Below are 21508 nucleotides of genomic sequence, written 5' to 3' on the forward strand. Positions count from 1 at the left end.
TAATTGCAATCCTATCGTGCGATATATTTTAACTTGGGAAAAATGAAAGAGAGTGTAAAATGTATGTGGAGGGTTAGCAAGATGGCTCAGTAGGTAAAGGTGATTGTCGCAAAACTTGGCGACGTGAGTTTGATCCGCAGAACCCCATGATGGAGGGAGAAAACTGACTTCTGCAAGTTGTCCTCTGACCTCCGTAAGCATGCCATGGCACACTAACACCCCCGACACACACATACACACTAAGAAACAATGTAATTTAAATAATTTTTAATTTATGTAAAAAAATACACCACTGATCACAGCCAAGAAAATTCTTTGATTGGTGTTTCTGAGGAACTTGTCTTGCTGGACATTAAAATTGCATTAGTTGGTGACAGTTCAGTAAAGCAGAATGGTTTAATAAATAATAATAAAAAAAATAGCCCAAAGGAAGGAAAGAAAATCATGCTGGCTAGTCCCCCAAATAGAGATTTTAGCGTGCCACCCCTAGTGAGTGAGCATTCGGAATGAGATGTCTAAAATATAAAGTTGGGTACAAACCCATCTTTCACTACGTAGTGAGTATCTAAAGATGTATATGAAAAGAAAAAGTGTACAAACCAGTAGAAGAAAGCATAGAGCATCTACACTGTTGCATGTGAGACTCACTGGCCTTTTGAACACATGGGACTTAGGAAGCACAAAGGCAGGGCCAGGAGTACAACAATGTAAAATCCGCCATCGGAATGTCTTCAAATGCCATTCACAGAGTCAAAACCAACAGTTTCATAGTTCTAATATACAACAAAAGTCTTCAATATACAATAAAGTTTTTACAAGTCGATGAGAAAATGCTATGTCAATGAGGGGATTGGTAAAGGGTCTGCACAGCCCTTTCCCAAAAGACAGAATGTGAAAATCGGCGGTCGTCTTCAAGCCAAAGATCCATCAAATATTTCAGAATTGAGTATTTTCTTCCTAATCGATTTGCTAAAAAATAAAATAAAATAAAATAAAAATGACAACACAGAGTCAGTGCTGTGGATATAGGGGAGGCTGTATTGGAGTTTGGTCCAAGTGACCCGTCTTCAGCTGGAGCCAGGAGGCAGCAGGTACAGACATGGTTGCTCTTTGCACAGAGCTGTGCCTTGACGGACTTGTTCATTCTGTAGTTTGCTTGTTCTCCACCGACTGGGGGCACAGTTTCAAAAGATGCTTTGCTTCTTACGTGACAGGTAGATCTGTCATGCAGCTGGCCAGCTTGTCCCAGGAACTGCTGAGTAATTCTGCACAAGCATGCCGGGCTTGGGATTTGGTCAGGGCGTGGACAGGCTGAAGGATGTGACCTTCTGCGGTGCTGAGGGAGAGAGAGCAGGGTATGAGGGAAGCACACCTACTGTAACAGGTAATGGGCTGTGAGGACTCTGTGTGGGGCCTGGGACAAATGCTTCCCAAATGAGGACATGTAGAGGTGAGTAACAGGTCACAGGACCAACAAGACAGCAATGGGGACATGATGGGGAGACAGAGACCAGGCCACACCTGAAGCCACAAAGGAGTCAGAGGCCAGAAAAATGCCCCAGACAACTTCTGTCATAACCCAGTAGCAGAGGCTTCCTCCACAGGAAACCAAGCGAGGAACTAACAAGTCACTGCCCATTGTGTGACCTCCCACATCGGTGACCTTTAAGTCAGCTCAGAGCAAAAGAAGCTGGAGGGTTTCCTTAGGTTCCCTTGGCAACAATCTCAAAGATGTAAAATTATATGTGAACACCTTTATCTGTGTCTGGAGGTCAAGGGTGCTCAATTTTGAGTCCCCAAGCCCATAGCCATGTCTGGCTGACTCAGTCTCCCTGCTATAGGACCTTCTGCAGAAGTAGGCACTGCATGGGCCTCTCTTGGCATTTTGTTTTGTTTTGTTTTTCAAGACAGGGTCTCTCTATTAGCCTTGGCTGTCCTGGACTCGATTTGTAGACCAGGCTAGCCTCGAACTCATAGTGATCCACCTGCCTCTGCCTCCTGAGTGCTGAGATTAAAGGCGTGTGCCACCACGCCTGGCTGGGCCTCTCTTCTTTCTCGGTGGCCATCTCCAGAATCTCTACCCTTGAACTTCAAGAGTATCTCATCAACCAAGGTCAAAATTCATGCTCCAGTAAATGCCGGCTCGAAAAATGTAGTCTTAATGTACGGTCTGAGCGCCTCCTCTGGAGAAACAGTTGCAGGAAGTGTTCCTGAAAAGCACTCGGAAAACACAAGTCGGCACCCATCAAAGGCCTCTGGGAGCAAAGAAGATCCACGCACATTTCACTGCCACTTTGACAGGACCTAGAATTACCATTAAAAAAAAATAATCTGCTGGGCACACGTGTGAGGACGAGTCTAGATTTCATTCACTGATGAGGGGAGGGCCCCTTTCCATTATGAATGACACCATCTCAGAGGCTGGGTCCTGTAAAAAGAAGAAAGTGACCGAGTCCTCACCGCTCTCTGCTTCCTAACTGTGGATGCACTGTGGCCAGCTGCCTCAGGGTCCCGCCGTCATGCCTGCTCCATCTAGATGCATGACACCTTCAAACTGTGAGCCAGAGCAAACCCTTCATTAAGTCGTTTTGTGCTAGCACGTAATTTTTATCTGTTTTATCTGGGTTTCTTATGCCTCTACCTCCCTTCTCCACCCTGCACCCCACCAACACCTTAACACCAGATAGGAGAGAAAGAAGCTTCGGGGAAGAAGGGGCCTAGTTCTCTTTTGGCTACTTTCGGCTTATTAGGGTCACTGAGCTCCTTGGGGCAAGTCCAATCTTCATTTCAAGATATCTCTGACTTCTTCTTGTCAAGCCGTAACGATAGCAACCAGGAGCAGCAGCAGCCTCCTCCTTCCTCTGAGCATCCCCAACCCCTCTCAGGGCACTGGCAATTATTCCCTCTCCAGAGTCCTCAGAAGTGAACTCTCTGCAGCTGGCAAAGGCCACGCCTCTCTCAGGACCCACATGGGGCAAATAGTCTGCTGCTGTGGACAATCTGAAGCAGCCCCATATCCCACACCTGGGATTAAAACGAAAACATGTTTGCTTAACGTAACTGAGGTTTTAAAGGAACCGAAACTCCGGCTGCAGTTTTATTACAGAAATGAGACACACACCTCAGTCGTTCTCCAAGAGTCCCCAAGCCCTCAGCTCCAAAGCATCACTAGCTACTGTGTCATGGGGCAGTGTTCAGAAAACTTCCCACGAGCGAGCTATGGGATGACCCCTGATTTGTCTGCAGTCTTTGTGTTGCCTGAAATGCTTGCTTTCAGCAGGGGAACAAGCCACCCCTAAGCCTGTAGTCATTTTTAAGTTAAAAGAACAAACACTGAGACCTTGTCAGGAGCTGAAACTCAGAAGCAACCTTTCTTCCCAAAAGGAGTTGAGAAAGAAGCCAGGCCGGCCTGAACACAGATGAAACGGTGAGCGGGCATTCCCAACTCTGCCTTCACGGTCTGACCACCTCCCAGACTCTGCTTAGGAGAGCAGAGAGCTCTTCTTGGACCTCAGTTTCAGAGAGATCTGGGTCCATCAAGGTAGGGGAGGTAGGGCCATGATGAAGGAACGCCCACAAGAACAAGTCGAGGAGACGGTCACAGGGCAGTAGGCAGGAAGCAGAAATCACAGTAGAAGCAGTGACGAGAATAACGGCCCTGTGTTCTGCTTTTATCCTCTAAAGGCTCTACCATCCTCAAACCCGTACCAGAAGCTGAGGGCTGAGTACTCCTACCGTGAGTCTTTGGGGGACCACAGTACCATATGCTTCATGAGGACTCTGGGACACCCAACCCCCAACCCCACCCCCACCCGCCCCCTGCCGGCTCCCATCTTAGGGCTGGTTCAGCATGCGAGCTCTCAGCAAACAGTGAAGACTGTAGCCGGCTTATTAGTCATGTGGATTGGTCTGAATTTCATTGCAGCAACTAAACATATGGGGGCTCAGCCTTTCAACCTGCTCGAGTTGTCAGCTCTTGCTCCTGAGCCCTCTAGACCCAAGGAGACCCTTGATGGCACCAGAAGTCCTCAGACAAAGGTTTCCACAGACCTGTGGTCAGTCATGTTCCCGATAGGAATTTCTGCTGGCCCGGCCTTCCTCTGTGTGCCTGTCACCTGCCTTCTGCCAACCCAAAAGGACTACAGCAGCAGTCAGAGGTCCAGCCCAGGACAGGCGCCTTGAAGGAACAGTTAGGGAAGCCGTTCTCTGCAGCTGGGCACTGTTGCTTATGGAGCAGCTGTGACAATAACATCTGGGTTCCTTAGACAATGTGGGAGGAGCAAAGATTCTGTTTAGTGTCTGATATGTTCTCCGAGCTGCAGCTTTTTTTTTTTTTCAGCATGGTGCCTGAGTAATTAGCGGCTTGTGCTTGACTTCTCACTCAGAATGAGTTCCCTGGCTCTCCCAGCAAGAGAGGGGAAGCCCCACACTCCCTTTATTGCTAAATCTCCCCAGATCCAGCCTTCCTCCTGCTGGCTCTCTGCTCCTGCTCCACAGACAGTAAATATCCTGCCTCTCCCCACTTGCCCAGTTTCTCCACCTGGGATGTGTGTTTGCTTTTGTGAGAACGTGAGTCTCAAACACGATTCATCCTCAGATCTGCTTTTCCTACATACAGAAGCCACGGAGAAGCCACAAAGCCGGGAGGCGTGAGCCTGGAACCACAGTGACTTGAAAGGCTGAGGCAGGGGATTGCTGGTTCAAAGAGTGCCTGAGCTACAGGGTAAATTTAAGACTAGCTTGGGTAACCCAGTCCCAACATGTCTCAAAATAAAGGTGAGTGGGGGTGTAGCTCAGGAGTAGAGTGCTGGCTTGGCATGCTAGAGACACTCATTTCAAGCCCCAATGTCACCAAGGAAGGAAGGAAGCAAAGGGAAGGGAGGGGGAGGGGAGGAGAGGAGAAGAGAGAGAGGATGGGAAGGGAAGGGGAAGGGAGGGGGAGGGGAAGGAGGGGTGAAATGGAGGGAATGGGAGGACAAGAAAGGGGAAGGGAACAGAAGGGGAGGGGAGGGGAGGAGTGGGGGAGTGGGGAAAACGTAGGGAAGAGGGAGGAGGATGGAAGGAAGGGAGGAAAGGAAATAGGAGGGGGGGAGGGAGGGAGGAAGAGAGAGGGAGGGGCAAACTCCAGGCCCAAGCACAGAGCATCTCATGAAGAGTTCCAGCATTCCTTGTTTCTAGGGCCCCTGACCTGACCCTGCAGCTTGGAGGACACTCCTGAGTGGGGGTGCGGGCTGGCAAAGATGCCATCTGCCCCTCCCTCACATGCTGCTCAGGTTACTACCCTGCAGTGCCAGAAGCCAGGCGATTAGCTCAGGAGCCATAGCTGGGCCATGGCTGAAGACTCCTCTTTGTTCAGACACTGGCCTCAACTTTGGTTTCCCAGACCGTCTGGCGTAAAGCCCCACAGGAGCTTGGTAAAGAGACCCATGGAAGGTGCTGCATGGGGCCAGCCACAGAGCTGCAGGGCTCCTGGGTCAAAAGCTCCCATCCCATGGCATACCACTACCCTTGGCTGTCCAGTCACTCGCCAACCTGAAACCCCCCAAGCCTGGAACCCAGAGCTATCCAGTGAGATGAAATCTCCTCTCCTGGAGGACATATAACACCTGCATCAAAGTGTCAGCCCTCTCATGGCCTGGCTGGGACTTCCGGGCCCAACCAGTTCTGGTTCACAGAAAAATAGCTCTCACCTCAAAGGGAGCCAAAGGTGAGTGGCCTTGGCCCAGAGACATGGATTCAGGTTACCTACATGCCATGTTCCAGCATGGTGACAGTTTCCGGACAGCTTTATGGTAACAGAGCAAAGGAAAGTTACGTACATCAAGGCATGTTTCAAATGCATTAGTGGAAATACGAGTGACAGCAAAGCAGGGACCTCTGCCATAGCAGTCATGTGTTGCCTGATGCCATTCACAGCCACTGAGTCAGCGGGACCGGGGAAGGGGGGGGCTGTCATTGTCATGTAACCGCCACAGGGATGATAGGTAAAGCACAGAGGTGGGAAACAGTGACCAAGTAGGACAAAGGGAGCCCCAGGACACTTCGTCTCCTGACTTGTGACTTTCCAACTCTCCACACGGTACTGAGCAGTTGACCCATCTTCTGGAATCTTTGACACAAGCATGGGGACCTCCGTTCACACTCCCTTCTTAAGTTAACTCACTGGTGTACATGCAGGCGTGGTCTGAGACACCAGCAGCAGCAGCCCGGGCTCTCCAGTCCCCAGAGAAGATCTAAGGAACAGAGACTTCAGAAGCCAGGAGCAAAAACCAGCCTGGGGACTTAGAAGTAGGCCCATGTCAGTTGTTGGACTGTGCCCAGATGCTGGGCGGCAGCAGGATTAGCCCAGGGCTGTCCATGGACACCACCTCCACTGGATGTTCTGAGCTTCCGGTCCATGATCACTTATTCCTATTGCTTTGGTCTACATCCAGGTGGGACATCATAGCAAGAAGCATATGGCAGAGCAGAGCTGCATGCCTCATGGTTCCAGGAAACAAACCCCAGAGAAGAGAAACGCCAGGGACCTTAATATCCCAGCCAAGAGCACCCCTTGCACCCCAACCTCCACCGGCATGGCTCCACCTTCCAGCACCACCGCTACAGACCAAGCCTTCAGCACCTGATGTTAGAGGTGCTCCAGAAACAAACCACCCTTCCTCCTGCCCAGAGGGCTAAGATCCCAGGAGTAAGGCAAAGTCTGTACAAACATGATGGTAATTGAATTGGAGGATTGGGGGACATTCTAAAAGGAGCTTTATGCGAGTCCAGGGGGGTCATGCTACCCAATAACGGAGCAGCCAGGGACTTTTGGTCTCTATGAGGCAGATTTGACTTTAGGACCAAGGGCAGACATGAGCTCAAAGACAGAAGAGTGAAACACAGGCCTTGAACCAGCATAGTGAACGGGTCTACTCCAAACCTGTAACCCGGGGCATCCCAACGCTAGCTGCTTGTCTCAATGCTACGAGCATCACCTGACAAACAGCAAGGTCGGCAAGGAAGCCATTCATTTGGGGGTAACAGTATGGGGAAGTCCAGGCAGCAGGAGGGTGAGGCAGCCGGTCACATGACATCCTCAGTCAGGAGGCAGAGATGAACAACACTGCTGCTCAGCTCACAGGCTCCCTCTCTTCCCAGCCTGGGGTCTCAGCTCATGGGACGGTGATGCCCACACCTAGCGTGGGTCTTCCCCTTTCAGTTAGCCCAATGTAGACCCCGCCCCGTCCCCAGTCACAGCTGTGCTGAGAGACTCATCTCCAAGCTGAGTCCAGACCCTGTAGGTGAGCATTAACATCATATCACAGCACCACAGCAGGGGCTAGGCAGCATGTCACCACAGCAGCTGCAGCCCCCCCACCAGGGCATGGACCCTCACACTTGGGGCCTTACTATCACTCTAGTGACCCTACACCTTCTCTCTGTGGGTCTCCACAGGGTGACCCAAGAGGCAGCGCTCACCGTTCAAAAGCAGCTCTGACCAGAAAGCCAACAGGATGAAGGGGACACTCGGAAACTGATGGATTTCAAGGTAACCTCCCCATTCTCCCACCTTAAAATGCACTGACAACTCAAAATAGCCTTGGGACTATAGATAGCCTGCTAAGACTATAGCCCACAAAGCCTTGCTCACCCTTGCCTGCTTGGCAAGTCTCAACACATCTATTCAGCAGGTCCAGATGTTTCTCTGGAAACCCAGCTCCCTCACCCCAGCCCCTGGGCCCAGGAGATGATGGCTGGCCCAGTTGGTGGCTGGTGCCCAACCCTGCTCCCCGCCCTGCCTACGGGCACAAAGTTAAACAAATTAAATAAAACCTATTTGAGCTCATTTGTGGTTTGTGGGTTTTCCTGGTTGGCCTGACCTCCCTGAGCGCCTCCAAAAACACAATTTCTATTATGGAAAAATGATTTCAGAGTTTTAAACTTTTTCCCTGCCCAGAGTGCCATGGTTTTAATTAACAGCCTCGTGAGCTACTCCCCTGGCGGTAGCACGGGGCAGGCCCGAGGAGGGACCACCGAGGAGGCAGCCAGCAGATTGTGTTTGCCTTGGTTCTGCCAACTCGGAAGCCGTGGCTCAGCACAGAGAGCACACACACTGTGTCTCGGCCAGAAGCCTCTGAGCACCCTCCCATCTTCTGGCAGAACGCGGGCTGAGGCTGGCAGGTTCCGCTCTGCGGAGCTGGACAAAAGGACGAGTGGTACACACACTCTGCCTGCTTCGGAAAAGGCTGCAGAGAAATTCACACAGGCCAGCCAGCACTCTGGCAAGAAGAGACATCCACACGGGCCTCCCAGGCACCTCTCCAGCACCCGCCCTGAGAAAAACCATCAGCTGTGCCTCTAATTAATCACAGGTTGTACTCACCAGGGCTGGTACCACGCAAGAGCAGAGTGCTGCGTTCCAGCCTGCAATTCCCAGACGGAGTCTTCTTTACCACCTCCTAGACACCATCCTGGGGCCTGTCTGTCCCGCTCCTTGTTAGTGGCTGGAGATGGCAGAGGTTTGATGTTTCAGATCCTTCTGAATTCTCAGATCACATGAAAACATCGGGCTGCTGGCAAGGCAAAGCCTCCTTTGTTACATAAGCATCACAATGCCTAGAGATCCTCCAGAGAGCCAATTCTCAGACAAGACAGCTGACTCCATTTTGCAAAGCGGTGGAGCAATGGCTTTTCCCAGGCCGTCCGAAGAGCCACAGCCAGGCTCCCAAGCATCTCCAAAGCACCCTGGAACTCATACAGGTGACAAGCAGAAGAGTTTTGTGTAAGGAAAGCCTCTAAAATGCCTTTCCTCTGCATTGAGCAGACTCACAGGGGTGAGGGTGTCCTAATGCGTAGGGCATAGCTCCAGAGAACAGAGTTAGGTGCAAACCATGCTTTTCCTGTATACACAAGAGATACAGGCTTAAAATCAGAGCAGGCTAGAGCCAGGTTGGGAGTGTCCCTTACATCTTTGCACCTCTGGGGAACAGCCCTGGGCACCATGAATGGCTGAACCCGGAGGACAAGGAGGGATGAGGGGACTGGGGTGTCTGAACAAAGTGGTCACCTGGAGTCACTTGTAGCTAGCTGGACTGTGCTTCTTGGCCTGAGAAGGATCAGAGGCCCAGGTGCAGGTCATGTTAGAAGGAGCCAGGATGAGCTGGGCAGTGGTAGTGGCGCACGCCTTTCATCCCAGCACTCGGGAGGCAGAGGCAGGTGGATCGCTGTGAGTTCGAGGCCAGCCTGGTCTACAAAGTGAGTCCAGGACAGCCAAAGCTATACAGAGAAACCCTGTCTCGAAAAACCAAAAAACCAAAAACCAACCAAACAAACAAACAAAAAAAGCCAGGATGTGGATGAGACTTGGACCACTAGGAAGCCCAGGTGTGCAAGGCATGCCACAGAAACCAGGTATCTGAGCATTACCACACACCCCTGTCACCACACCTGCTCGCTTCTCACTGTCACTCACAGGTTGGGTCCCAGCCCAGATCTTGGCTCTGGGGAGGTGTTGCCGGCTCTTGGTAGCGAATGAGTCTCCTGTCTGTCTTTTCAGTGCGGGTGAGTAATGGAGCAGAGATGGCTGGCAGTGTCCCCACGCACTCTCAGAACAGGGTGGATCTGCTCCATTAACCAGGTGTTACCCTAGCTGTCACTTAATGAATGCCAGGCTGTGCCTGAAGTGGCTCCTAAGCACCACCCCCACCCTGCCATGTCACCACACCCCACTGACACTGCCCTGCCTGGGTGAAGCTCCTACATAGGGCTCTCTGGGGAGAGTCACATCTTACTTCATGTTACTCATTTCTCTGTACTGGGAGCTGGGTCTAGGGCCGATTGCTCTGTCACCGAACTGTATCGCCAGCCCTCTTTGTGCCTTTGCCTCGACTTCCTGAGAGTCAAATTTGCAGACCTGAGGCCCCAGGCCTGGCTGAGGATCTTCTTTTAGAGTCATTCACACCTGGGATCCAACCTGGCTCCGCCCGCTCTTCACGTGTGAGTTCACACGTGAGCTCTCCGCCAGCCCAGACCTCATTCCTTCTCTTGTAATTAGGGGCCTTGGAGAGATAGGCAAGGCCACCCCTGTGCCTGCCTGCAGCCACCAGCAGCCCGCAGAGGTCCCAGCCTTCTGCCTGCAGGAGATCGATGTCCCATTCTGGGAAATTTAGAAGCACCAGGGACACACAGAGTGGCACGGATTAAGCAAGCAGAGGCTTCCCTGCCCTCAGGTGCTGATCCTGATGCATGCGAATGCAGCCTCTCTCAGACCACCTGCCTCCCTCTCCCTCTCCCTCTCCCTCTCCCTCTCCCTCTCCCTCTCCCTCTCCCTCTCCCTCTCCCCCTCTCCTTTTCCCCCTCTCCCTCCCTCTCCCTCTCCCTCTCCCTCTCCCTCTCCCTCTCCCTCTCCCTCTCCCTCTCCCCCTCCCTCTCCCAGGACCACAACCCATATTAACCACTTGCCCTTGAATCCCTGTCCCAGAATCTAATTGGTGGGGAGGTGCCTAATGAGAGGTAAAGCTTGTATCTGCTATACACTAAGCCATCAGCAATTGCATGAGCATGGATAGAGAAGATACATGTGTGTGCATGCATGTATTTATGTGTGTGTGTATGTACAAGAGTGTGTGTATGCTTGCATACCTGTGAGTATATGCAAATGTATATGAGAATGTGTGCATGAGTAAATTCATCTGCATGGGTATACATGAGCACATATATGTGTGCATGCATGTGAATATGTGGGGATGCATGTGGGGTGGTTTGAATAAAAATGGTCCCCATAGGCCCACAGGGTGTGGCCTTGTAGGAGAAAGTGTGTCATAGGGTTTGAGGTTTCAGAAGCTCAAGCCATGCCCACTGGCTCACTGTCTCTTCCTGCTGCCTGCCGATCCAGATGTGGAACTCTCAGCTCCCTCTCCAGCACCATGTTTGCCTTCGTGCTGCCACGTTCCTGCCATGATGACAATGGGCTGAACCTCTGAACTGTAAGCCAGTTAAATGCTTTCCTTTCTAAGAGTTGCTGTGGTCATGGCGTCTCTTCACAGCAATAGAAACTCTAAGACAGCATTTTTGCATGTTTATATGTATATATGTGTCTATACATGTATATATAAATATATATGTATTTGTGTTCATGTATGTATGCATGCATGTGATGAGCATGTGTATTGTGTAAATGTGTGTACATGAGAGTGCATGTATGTATATGTGTATTTGAAATTTTATATTTGTTTGAATGTGTGTACATGCATGTTTTGTGTGTATGTGTGAGTGTATGCATTTGCATGTGTGTATATATATATGTGTGCACATTAGTATATGTGCATGCATACGTACATATAGGTTATGTGTGTAACTGAGTGTGTTTGTACGTGTGTGCATGTGTATGTCCATGTATAAACATGAACATGTGTATCATGTCTTGGCTGTTCCCACTGCTATAATAAAATAGACTCATGACCTACATATCACAGTTCTGAACGTTGGATGCTGAAACTAGTGCCTTCATCCTCCAGCATGGCCTTGTTTCTGCCCCCTCCATCCTCCAGCATGGCCTTGTTTCTGCCCCCTCCATCCTCCAGCATGGCCTTGTTTCTGGCACCTCCTGAGGGTCCAGAGCTGTGTCTGCACACGTCAGAAGGGGCCTCAGTCCCATGGGGCTGTTGAGCTGTGGGTGAGGAGGGCTCTGCCTTAACCACCTCCTCAGGCCCCACTCTGTAATGCTGTCATTTGAGCTCTAAGCTGCAATGTACCAATCATGGAGAGACATACACATTCAAACTGTAGCAGTGTGTGTGAATGCATGCAAACATGTACTGAAGTATGCATATCTACATGTATGTGTGTATGTATATTTATGGATATATACAGCTGTGTGCATGCACTCTGCATGAATGCTGAGTCTGTGCTGTATGTTTGTATATAGTATGGTACAGAAGTAGATGAGAACATTTTATAGTACGCACATCCGTACACACACAGACCTGTGTGCACACATATGTATGTAGCAGGCATAGCTGTAGATATTGGAGTATAGATATACATGATCATACATGGGTTTGTTTTTAGTGCAGGGCCTCACAGATGCAAGGCAAGTAAGTGATCTAACACTGAGCCTTGAATCTATGTATGTGTATGCATGAATATGCATGTGTAACATCAGTGTGAATCTGTGCACACATCTGTGTTTATATGTGTTATGTAAATATGCAGGCATGAGTGTACATGCAGATATATGTATGCATATGTATATGCATATGTGTGTACATACATGTGTGCATCTTGATGTATTCCCTTATACACATGTCTGTGTGTCTATATGTGCACACGTGTGTATGTGTGTGTGTAATGGCCTGAAAGAGCCACCGAAGCAGGAAACCAGTATCTGCAACAATCCCTTATTTGGACATTTGGTCCCTTCCCCTGGCCATGTCCGGCCTCTGCCCTGCCTTCCCCTGGCCTCCCCCCACTTCACCCCTGCCCTGGCTCCCTGTATACCTCCCCACTTCCAGCCAAGAGGAAGCCTCAGGTTGGACCTGCCGAGAGCTGCCGTGAGCTTCAGCAGCTGCTCTGAGTCCCAAGGCGTGAAGCGGGGCCACTAGAAGAAGTGAAATTCCCACCCACTTACTTACCCGCTTAGTGAGGACTTGAATCCGAGCCCGGGGGGAGTTGTCAGTACGACTGTTTGCTGGGATATGGAGGACAACGTGTCCGGGCTTTCAAGCCTGCCCCAGGGAGCAGCCAGGCCAGGGTGGAGGCAGGGCAGGTGGAGAGGCTTCCCTGGGAGAGCCTGGAGTCAGGTGCATGACCTCACAAGGGCTGGGCCTGCGCAGGTGAGCAGCATGGAGGCCTCTGTCTTTCCAGCCATCCTAGGGAATGCAGTCTGATGAAGGAGAGAAACCTGTTCTTTAGGATCCCAAGTGTGGGATCAGAACGTTCTCTTGAGAAAACAGGTGATGTTAATTCTCTAGAAGAGCAACCACCTCATGCAGGAGCTTAATTGCTGCCTTCTGGAAAGACCCCGTGAACAGACTCTGGGAGGAGCTATATAAATGAGCCCAGAACTGGCGGCGGGGCGGATAGGAGATTTGGGATAGATTTGGCTATTAATCGCTGCCCTTCAAGACGCTCCTAGAGAAATCCGCTCAAGGGAAGGCTTCAGAGCTCTGGCTCCTGCTGAGGCTCTGGGATCTGGTTACCCTTGGTTCCAGCGGAAGAAATCCTGCGGCTCCCTACTGGAGAATCGTTCCTCAGAACTGATATCCTTAAGGTTTTGTTGTTGTGTCAATTAATCTTCATTTCTATTGTTTTGGTTAATCGGGTTATAAGTGATGTAGGCTCGGTCAATAAGTTGTCAATAAAATATTTTGGTTAAGAAAACTGAGTCTACAGTCCAGGGCTCAGGGGCCAGGCCTACAGTGACCTGCTCATCAACATGGGAGGCTCCAGATCCCCTGGTGTGAGCCCGGCCACTCCCTCTGCCTGCCAGGCTCTCCGCAGCTCCTTCAGGAGGCCTAGGTCTCCCTGCTCCCACAGATGCTCCCCCACAATGCACCAGGCACCATTCCACCTCCTCTTGTTTAACTGCCCAGTGGCTATTTCCTTTCCATCTGGTTGGGAGGAATGCAAGTCCTGGTGATGCTTATGCTGTGTCCTCTTGGAAAAGAACAAGGTACCCGGTGGCCAGCTGGTCACTGGACGTCTGGATTCAGGAACACGCCACTAGACAGGCACCCGCGGTCCCCACTCCCATCCCTGGCCATGAGGCATGAAGCAAAACACATCTCTGCATTCAGAGCCCCGAGAGGGAGCTCCGGTCCTATGCAGAGCGATCTGACAAAGTGGTGTCAGTGCCAGCAGGGGATCCACCTGGTAGTGAGCCCTCCAGCCCAGGGCTCATCCTGAATGAAAGATGACTATAATCTTGCATGGGAGGTCACCAAACAATTGCTCCTCATTTGATTCCTGTCACTACAATAAAGCTACCGACAGAAATCAACTTGGGGTGAGGTGTTAAAGAAATGCCTCAGTGGTTAAGAGCACCGGCTGCTCTTCCTGGGTACTTGGGTTTAATTCCCAGCACCCACATGAAGGGAATCCAGAGCCCTCTTCTGGCCTCAGGAGACAGGCACACACACACACACACACACACACACACACACACACACACTGCACAGACATGCGTGCAGGAAGAACAGCCACACACATAAAATAAGTAAGTCTTTATTTTTGGAAGCAGCCTAGGGGCAAAGCTGTCCTTAGCTCACAAGCTCACGTTATGTTCGATCATCCATCATCGTGGGGAAGTCAAGGCAGAAACTTGGAGCAACCAGTCACATCACATCCACAGGCGTGATCAGAGAGGTAAAGGGACGCTTTGCTAGCGCTCCCTCTCTTTCTCTGCTCTTAGCCCTGAGCCCCTGCCTGGAAAATGGTGCCAACCACACGTTCCCACATCAATTAATATAACCAAGACAACCCTCCAGAGACACGCCCGCAGGCCAACCTGGCGTAAATAAGTCCTCATTGGAGCTCTCTCCCAGGTGATTGTAGGAGTTATCAAGTTGACAAAGCTAACCATTGCGATCTTGCAGACAATTTCTCTAACCAGCTGGGCGGGGCCAGGCTCTGTTCCTGGCTTACTTCTGCCATCTGCTGGTCATTGGCTGAACTGCACTGGAGAAACTCGCTGTTTCCATCTAGGCGGGACACATTACCCTCTCTGTCTACAACAGGGTTCAAGGCTGACCTGTCTCTCAGGACAAAGTGCAGCAGGCTCTAAACGCTACCCATGTGCAATAGAGCTGTTTTATAGGTGGTTCAAAGATTTCCCCATAGTTTGCATCCACTGACTGAAATTACACTCGACATTAACTCCAAGAACCTGGATGATTCAGACACAGAAAGTTTGAATAAAATTTCTGAAACCACACAGCTGCCGAGTGATGGGGCTGACATCTGAGCCCCTGCAATGGGGAATTTGAGGGCATAGTTTACCCATAATTGCACAATTGGTGGGGGAACCCCATTCACCCCAGCCTGACACCCCACCAGAGGGACAGAGAGGAGCCTTCAGCAAATTGTCTCCCAGCTCTGGAAGCTTCTGTACCATTCAGAGCCTCCATGGTTTATTTCCAGGAGGTTGGGGCTTGGTCTCTGCTGGGGCCTTCTTGAGCAGTCAGAGGACAGTGTGGGGCACACACCAGGCTAAGGTGAATGTCTGATGCCTCTGACTGAGCATGCCTCTGCGCCTCAACTTCTCATAAGTGTACCGAGGGAAAGCTCCCGACACTGTCTGATACAGATGCCTGTCACCATCTTACTAAAGGCTCTGAAGAAATCCTGCAAGAGACAAACACACTTCCCTTCCTCCACCTTCCCAACTCTGTGGCTGTGGGGCTGCCTCGGGCCTCACAGCTCTGTCCTCAAATGGCAGGGCTGTCACCAGCCATGCTTTCCTGCAAATGGGACCTCAGACACTCCGAGAGTAGAGTCTATCCGGAACCCAGAGTGGCACGTCCCGAGCTAATGGGTCACTGCTCCAGATCACACACACCCATGGTTTGGACTCTGAGGTGTTCAGATGCCTATCTCCCAGGCCTAGAAATCAGCACCTCCCATCTGGATTTCTGAGGCAGCCTCATGGACCACAGGCAATTAGTCTGAGGCAGAGAAGACAGTTTTTAATAATTCTGTCATTATCCTCCATTTTCAGCACCAGCAGACACGGGAACTCCATTTCCCGTTTCTTTAAAGGTATTAAACAGCTTCTGTGATGCATTACAATGTCACCATCAGTCCAGTTGTTTGTAGAGCAGAGTTGTGCATCCAGGGCCTGAAGAGATTTGACCCCCAGAGGAGGCCTTTCCCCACAGCGTGTCATTCCAGGGTCACTGGTGGTTCTAAGATGACTTGGTGGTGCTGGGTGCTAAGGTCCCTGTCCATTTCACAAGACACGGGGTGCAGTCATGCCATGTCATTGGTGGCCGAACCGGATGCAAACAGAAGCCACAGCTTCCTGCTGGGTCAGCCTGATTGTGAAGAAACCAGCTGCCAACCTCCCTGGCCACAGAGCGATGGGGAGGAGATGAGTCATGGAGGGGGCAGCTGGCAGAAGACCTCACCCCAGAGCCAGGTCAGCAGGCAGAAGGAGACTGTAGGGTTCATGGCAGGAAAGTCACTGAGAAGCCAGGACTTTGCAGGGTCCATGTAGGTGGAGACATTGGCCTCTGACCACAATAATTTCAACAGCAACAGTAAACAGCTGGGCGGTACATAGTGTGTGTGACCTGTCCACTGCAAGCACAAACTCACACGAGACCCCTGTGTGGCCAAGGTTCTTCCTCCAAGTAGCATCATCACCCTAGAAATGAGGAGTCTGTGTCACAGAGGAGTGGGTAACTTGCTACAAGTCAAGGAACTAGCTCTGGGGATAGAGCGGGGAGCAGGACAAACAGGACCCTGCTCTTGGGTAGCTGTGGACACAGAGGTTAGGGAAGTCCAGGCGAAGTCTTGTGACCAGGGCTGGAAGGTGAGTGATCTTGTCCTGTTTTCCCGCATAGCCTGCCAACAAGTGGGCAAACTCTGGAGGATCAAACGGGTACCTGCAGCTTTCATGTAACATTAGACACGACGATGCTAGGAGCCGAGGCAGATCCTTGCCCAGACCCGCTGTCTGCCTCAGCAGCCACTGTAGCAGGATGAGAAAACCCCAAGAGCAGGCAGAATGTTCACAGACATGCATGCAGGCAAAACACCCACACACATGAGAAGTTACTTTTTAAAAAGAGTGAGACAGGTTCTCATGAAGTTGCCCGGCTTGGCCTTGAACTTGTGAATCTCCTGCCTCAACTTCCCAAGTAGCTGGGCTGACAGGCCTGTGCCACCACAATACGTTTTCTTGTTTTGTTGCTGTAGTTTTATGGAAACTTGTTCACAGTGGTTCCTTAACAAACTACTATTGAAGAGGGGAACGGACACCAAGCATCCATGGGACAGCCGACTACCCACTGTCAATCCCAGAGAGAAACCGTGGAAGCCACAGGAGCCGCATCCCTAAGTCTCCTCATGCCCTGCAGACCAGTGTGCGATGGGCAGAGAGTGCTACGGTACGTAAGCAGTGATTCTCGCATGCCTGAGCCAAACTGGGTCACACATAACTTTTCTCAGAGGTTCTGATGATGGCATGTACTCTTGGGACACATACGATGTAGGAAATTGTAGAAAATCATGAAGCAGAGTCCAGGCACCATAAACATTTTTTTTTTTACCACACTCCTTTCTAGTCGTTTACACTCATACAAACATTTTGGGCTTTGACAAAACTAGAAGCATATAAAGATATATCCTCATATTCCCCTAACGGTTTATTGCTAGTAGTTACAGTTTGGATGGGAAATGCTCCCCACAGGCTTGTGTGGTGTTTGAACACTTACTTGGTCCTCAGCTTGTGGTGCTGGGGACTGGAGGTGGGGTGTGTGTGTGGAGGGGTGGAGGCTTCAGGTGGCCAGGGTGGCCTTTGGAGGGCAAAGGTGATTCATGCCTGACCCCAAGCTCTCCGCTTCCTGATCCACCAAGATATGAGCAGTCACCTCTTGATCTCGCAACCGTAGATGGAAGCACGCAAGGCGCCATGGTGGGTTGCACCCTCAAGCTGCAAGCTAAAATAAGCCTGTCCCTTAAGTTGCTTCTGTCAAGGCTCAGGTCAGAGAGGAAAAAAGCAGCTAATGCCGCAGTTGTTCCTGATGATAAAATATCTTCTTACTTTTGGTGATGGTGCGATATTCCAAGCCGTGGCCTGACTCCCTGGAGACTGGACCCCAGCTGCTTCTCATGGTTAATATGCGCGAGACAGGAGCGGGCTCTGATTCTATCAGGGGTGCCCAGGGTGGGCCAAGCAGAAGTCTCGTGAGGACACATTTTGCCCTAAGACGTTGACCATGAAGACAGGAGGCCACATGTAGCATCAGTCACAACATATCTCCGATATTACACACCTGGAGCGCTCTGCTTGGCAGGCCTCTCTCTTGAGTTCCATGAGTTCAGCTCTTCTTCCTGCCCCTCCCCCAGCTTCCTGCATCTGCCAAGATTCAGGGTTAGGGTTACACCCACTCTTGCCTCCTGGACCATCCTTGGGGGGTGGGGGGCAGGGAGCCTTGTCTTCCACAGGGAAGTTCTCAGTGAGCACCTGAAGGAATGGCTGCGTGGGTGAGTGAGTGCGTTGTGGACCACGTAGCATGGAAGGATAAATGGTGAGGTTGGAGAGATGTCTCAGCATCCAGGAGCACAGACTGCTTATCTGTAGGACTGGAGTTCAGTGCTCAGCACTCATGTCAGGTAGTTTGCAGCATCCTGTGACTCCAGCTGCAGGACGTCAAACACGCTCGCTCATCTGTCCACATTAGGCACCTATACATAGGTAGCATGTAAAATAAAACAATTTTTAAAAAATATTTATGCAAAGGACAATCGAGGTACATTCTGCCCCTAATCCACTTTCTCCAGAACTTGCTGCTCCAGCCAGGCAGCCCACCCTCTGAGAGTGCAGAAAGCCAGTGTGGTCTATGCTGTCTCCGCTCTGGGATGGGAGCTATACACTACTCCCTAGACCTCAGGAGATAGATGATGTCCTATGTCTGTGATTGCACAGAGGACTCCTCTGGTGTCAGACCCAAAAGATCTGATGAAGGCCATGCTCACCCCATCTGTGGTGCTGTGAGGCTGGGGCCAGTCAGGTAGGCCCTGAGCCGGATGGACTCGGGCTGTCAGATGCTTTGATCAAGACAGGGGGATGCGTCTTGGTCTTTGCCGTTACTGTGCCAGCAAGCCTTGAAATGAGCTCGCAGTTATCACTTTAAATGACCTGGAGTCAAATCTAGCCTGTGAGCTGAGGACGCCACTGAAGCTGGGGGTGTACAGATGGGATAGGTACAGTGAGAGACGGGATACTGGGAGAAAGAGAAGAAAGCGTGGGGTGAGAAGGAAAGGCAAGAACAGGAGAGAAGAAAGAGGAACAGTGGAAAATAATGGGTTAGGATCTTATGAGGGACAAAAATCTAAACTAAATTTAAACGAATTAAAGGGATATCAGTGTGGAAATTGAGAACTCAAAACAGAACTAAACAAAACAGAGGGCCTTCAAGCAAAGCCAGAGGCAGGAGTTTGCACCCGCCCCTGCCCCCTCCATCTCTCCAATCTGATGTCCTGGCCTCTCAGGAAGATGAACCCACAAAGGAGGCAAGGCTGGCCCACAGCTCCAGGGTTCTCCACAGTCAGTGATTAGAGACTTACCCATTGCATGCTTGCTGCATCCTGGAGCAGTGGGGCACTCTGATTGGCTAGTTTGAATCATGTGGCTAACAGTCAACTGGAGACCCCATAGAGAAGAGTAATTTCCCCTACACAGAGAGATCGCGAGTGTTGGGCAAGCAGAAAGGGCAGAATGGGAGGAGGGGGGCACATTTGCCAGCAAGCAGTGAATGCCTAGACATTTTGTTTCTCCAGTTTAAGCTTTGTGACTTGACCTTGATATTTCATTGTCAGACCAGCTGGAGCACATGAGCTCTGTTTCTCTAGAGAACCCTGCCGTGCAGTGTGTAACACACAGCATCGTCAAGATGAACTTTAAGTAATAGAGAGATGGTTGTTAACAGCACTTGCTGCTCATTTCAAGGACTACAGTTCAGTTCCCAACACCCATGTTGGCAGCATAAAACAATCTGTAACTCCAGCTTCAGGAAGTATGGCCCCCTTCTTCTGGCCTGGGTTGGCACTGCACTCATGTACACACACACACACACACACACACACACACACACACACACACACACACAAATCCTTCTTAAAATGAACTTAATATAGCCCCTGCTATATCACCATCAGCAACGCCATCATCATTATTTTTAACATTTTGAAAAAATTTGCCAGTAAAGACACTTCTAGCTGTAAAATCCTGAGGTGACCTTAGTCCCACCTTGGTATACTATCTGTAACCCACCTACAATGCACTCTCTCCCAGCCACCTTGACCCATAGGGCCAGGACTCTTTGGTCCACAGTAGCAAGTGCTGGCTTAGACTCTTCTCATGAAAGCAAGTATCCCTTTAGCTCTTCTATGGCTGACTCCTTGATCAGCTTCCACCTACAATCCTCCCATACAGTCCTCCCCCGCAGTCCTCCCCTGAAGTCCTCCCCCTACACTCTTCCCCCACAGTCCTCTTTCCACACTCTTCCCCCATAGTCCTCCCCTGAGGTCCTCCCCTGCAGTCCTACCCTCTTGGCCAGCCTGTCCTGCAGGTTCCAGCCAAAGTAACTAGGCAACCCAGACTTCTCTGGAACACCTCTTCCTGCCCAGAATGTTACTGGGGATGCTAAGGGGAGCAGGGTGTCTTGTGTCTGGTGTCATGTCTCTCTCCTGGCTGCTGTCTTCATACTGTTGATGTAAATGTGGCTCTGTCTTCCGTCCTCAGTCCATCACCCGGTGAGGTCCCCACTGGCTTAGTGGGCACTGTGAGGGACAGCTGTAGCACTACAAGTCAGACTTGCAGTTGCAGCCCTCAGTCACAGAGCCGCACCTTTCAGGGCCCGATGCTCTGAACCCACTGCCTCTGCCAGCATCCCATGCTCTGCTCATATGTGTCCTTGGACCCACACAAACCACAGCTGTGGGTAGCTCCAGCCCAAGGAGTAGAAACAGAAGGCCCGCACCTGTCTGCAGGACAACGTGACTTCCTTTCCCAGGTGTGCCTGTCTTTTGCTATATTTTTTTCATTTCTATATTTGTCATATATTTCACATTTTGGGTGTTTTCTTACCAGAATGCCTAGTGGGCAGGTGAAGACACTCTCTGGCTTCCTAACACACTGGCACGTGGTGCAGTCTGACTTACAGGAAAGGAAACACTTCCATCCTGACGCTGTTGGTCAGATCTCTGCCTGGTCCGTCTCCTGCAGCAACTCCTGTAGCAACTCCACCGGCTGGGCTAGCCTGTCTTCTGGGAAGCTGCCTACGCAGCTGCTAATCCACCAGGTCCTTGACACAAATGTGTCACCTCCTTCTTGGCAGACACCCAGACACAGCTGAATTGTAAAAAACACTTCTCCGCTGCTGTGTGGGGCCCTGTGGGTGTGGGCGGCCTCTTCAGAACCCGAGATCTTAAAGGGAGAGCCTAGGTTTTCATGGTAAGTTCAAGTTTATTTTCTCTTCTCTCATTCACGTTTGACTCGGATCTCTGTCCCCTGCGTGCAGACAGAGCTCATATTTGTGTCCCCCGCCATGACTCTGCACAAGTGAGCCTGGTGGCCACAATGCTACTGTGACCCTCCTTCTAACACAGGAAGTTACAACCTCTTACTACAAGAGAAGCTCAGAGACACTCACTTCCGGGATTGGGTAAGCCAGACAGCCCTGCTGTAGAAGTGGGGGTGTGATCTCCCTACAGTTGAGAGCAGGCTTCCACCACACAAAACGGTTTCTGTGGGGCCCGGGCCTGTGGGGGCCGGGAGAACGAGGTCAGATGGGCCCCATTC

The 21508-nt window shown here is 50.9% G+C and overlaps 2 long non-coding RNA genes across 2 annotated transcripts; both read right to left on the reverse strand.

Moving 5' to 3' along the window:
- Positions 1 to 257: 257 nt before the first annotated feature.
- Positions 258 to 9535, reverse strand: LOC311593427. Its single transcript, XR_014777709.1, has 3 exons — positions 9455 to 9535; positions 8366 to 8555; positions 258 to 1336 (listed from the first exon to the last, which is right to left on the reverse strand). It is a non-coding gene; the product is annotated as an uncharacterized lncRNA (long non-coding RNA).
- Positions 9536 to 14267: 4732 nt separating this feature from the next.
- LOC311594748 lies at positions 14268 to 21246 on the reverse strand. Its single transcript, XR_014778204.1, has 3 exons — positions 20795 to 21246; positions 14911 to 18390; positions 14268 to 14866 (listed from the first exon to the last, which is right to left on the reverse strand). It is a non-coding gene; the product is annotated as an uncharacterized lncRNA (long non-coding RNA).
- Between the last annotated feature and the right edge of the window lie 262 nt (positions 21247 to 21508).

Source organism: Acomys minous, assembly GCF_964271855.1.
Source record: "Acomys minous genome assembly, chromosome: 3".
Taxonomy (NCBI): Eukaryota; Metazoa; Chordata; class Mammalia; order Rodentia; family Muridae; genus Acomys; species Acomys minous.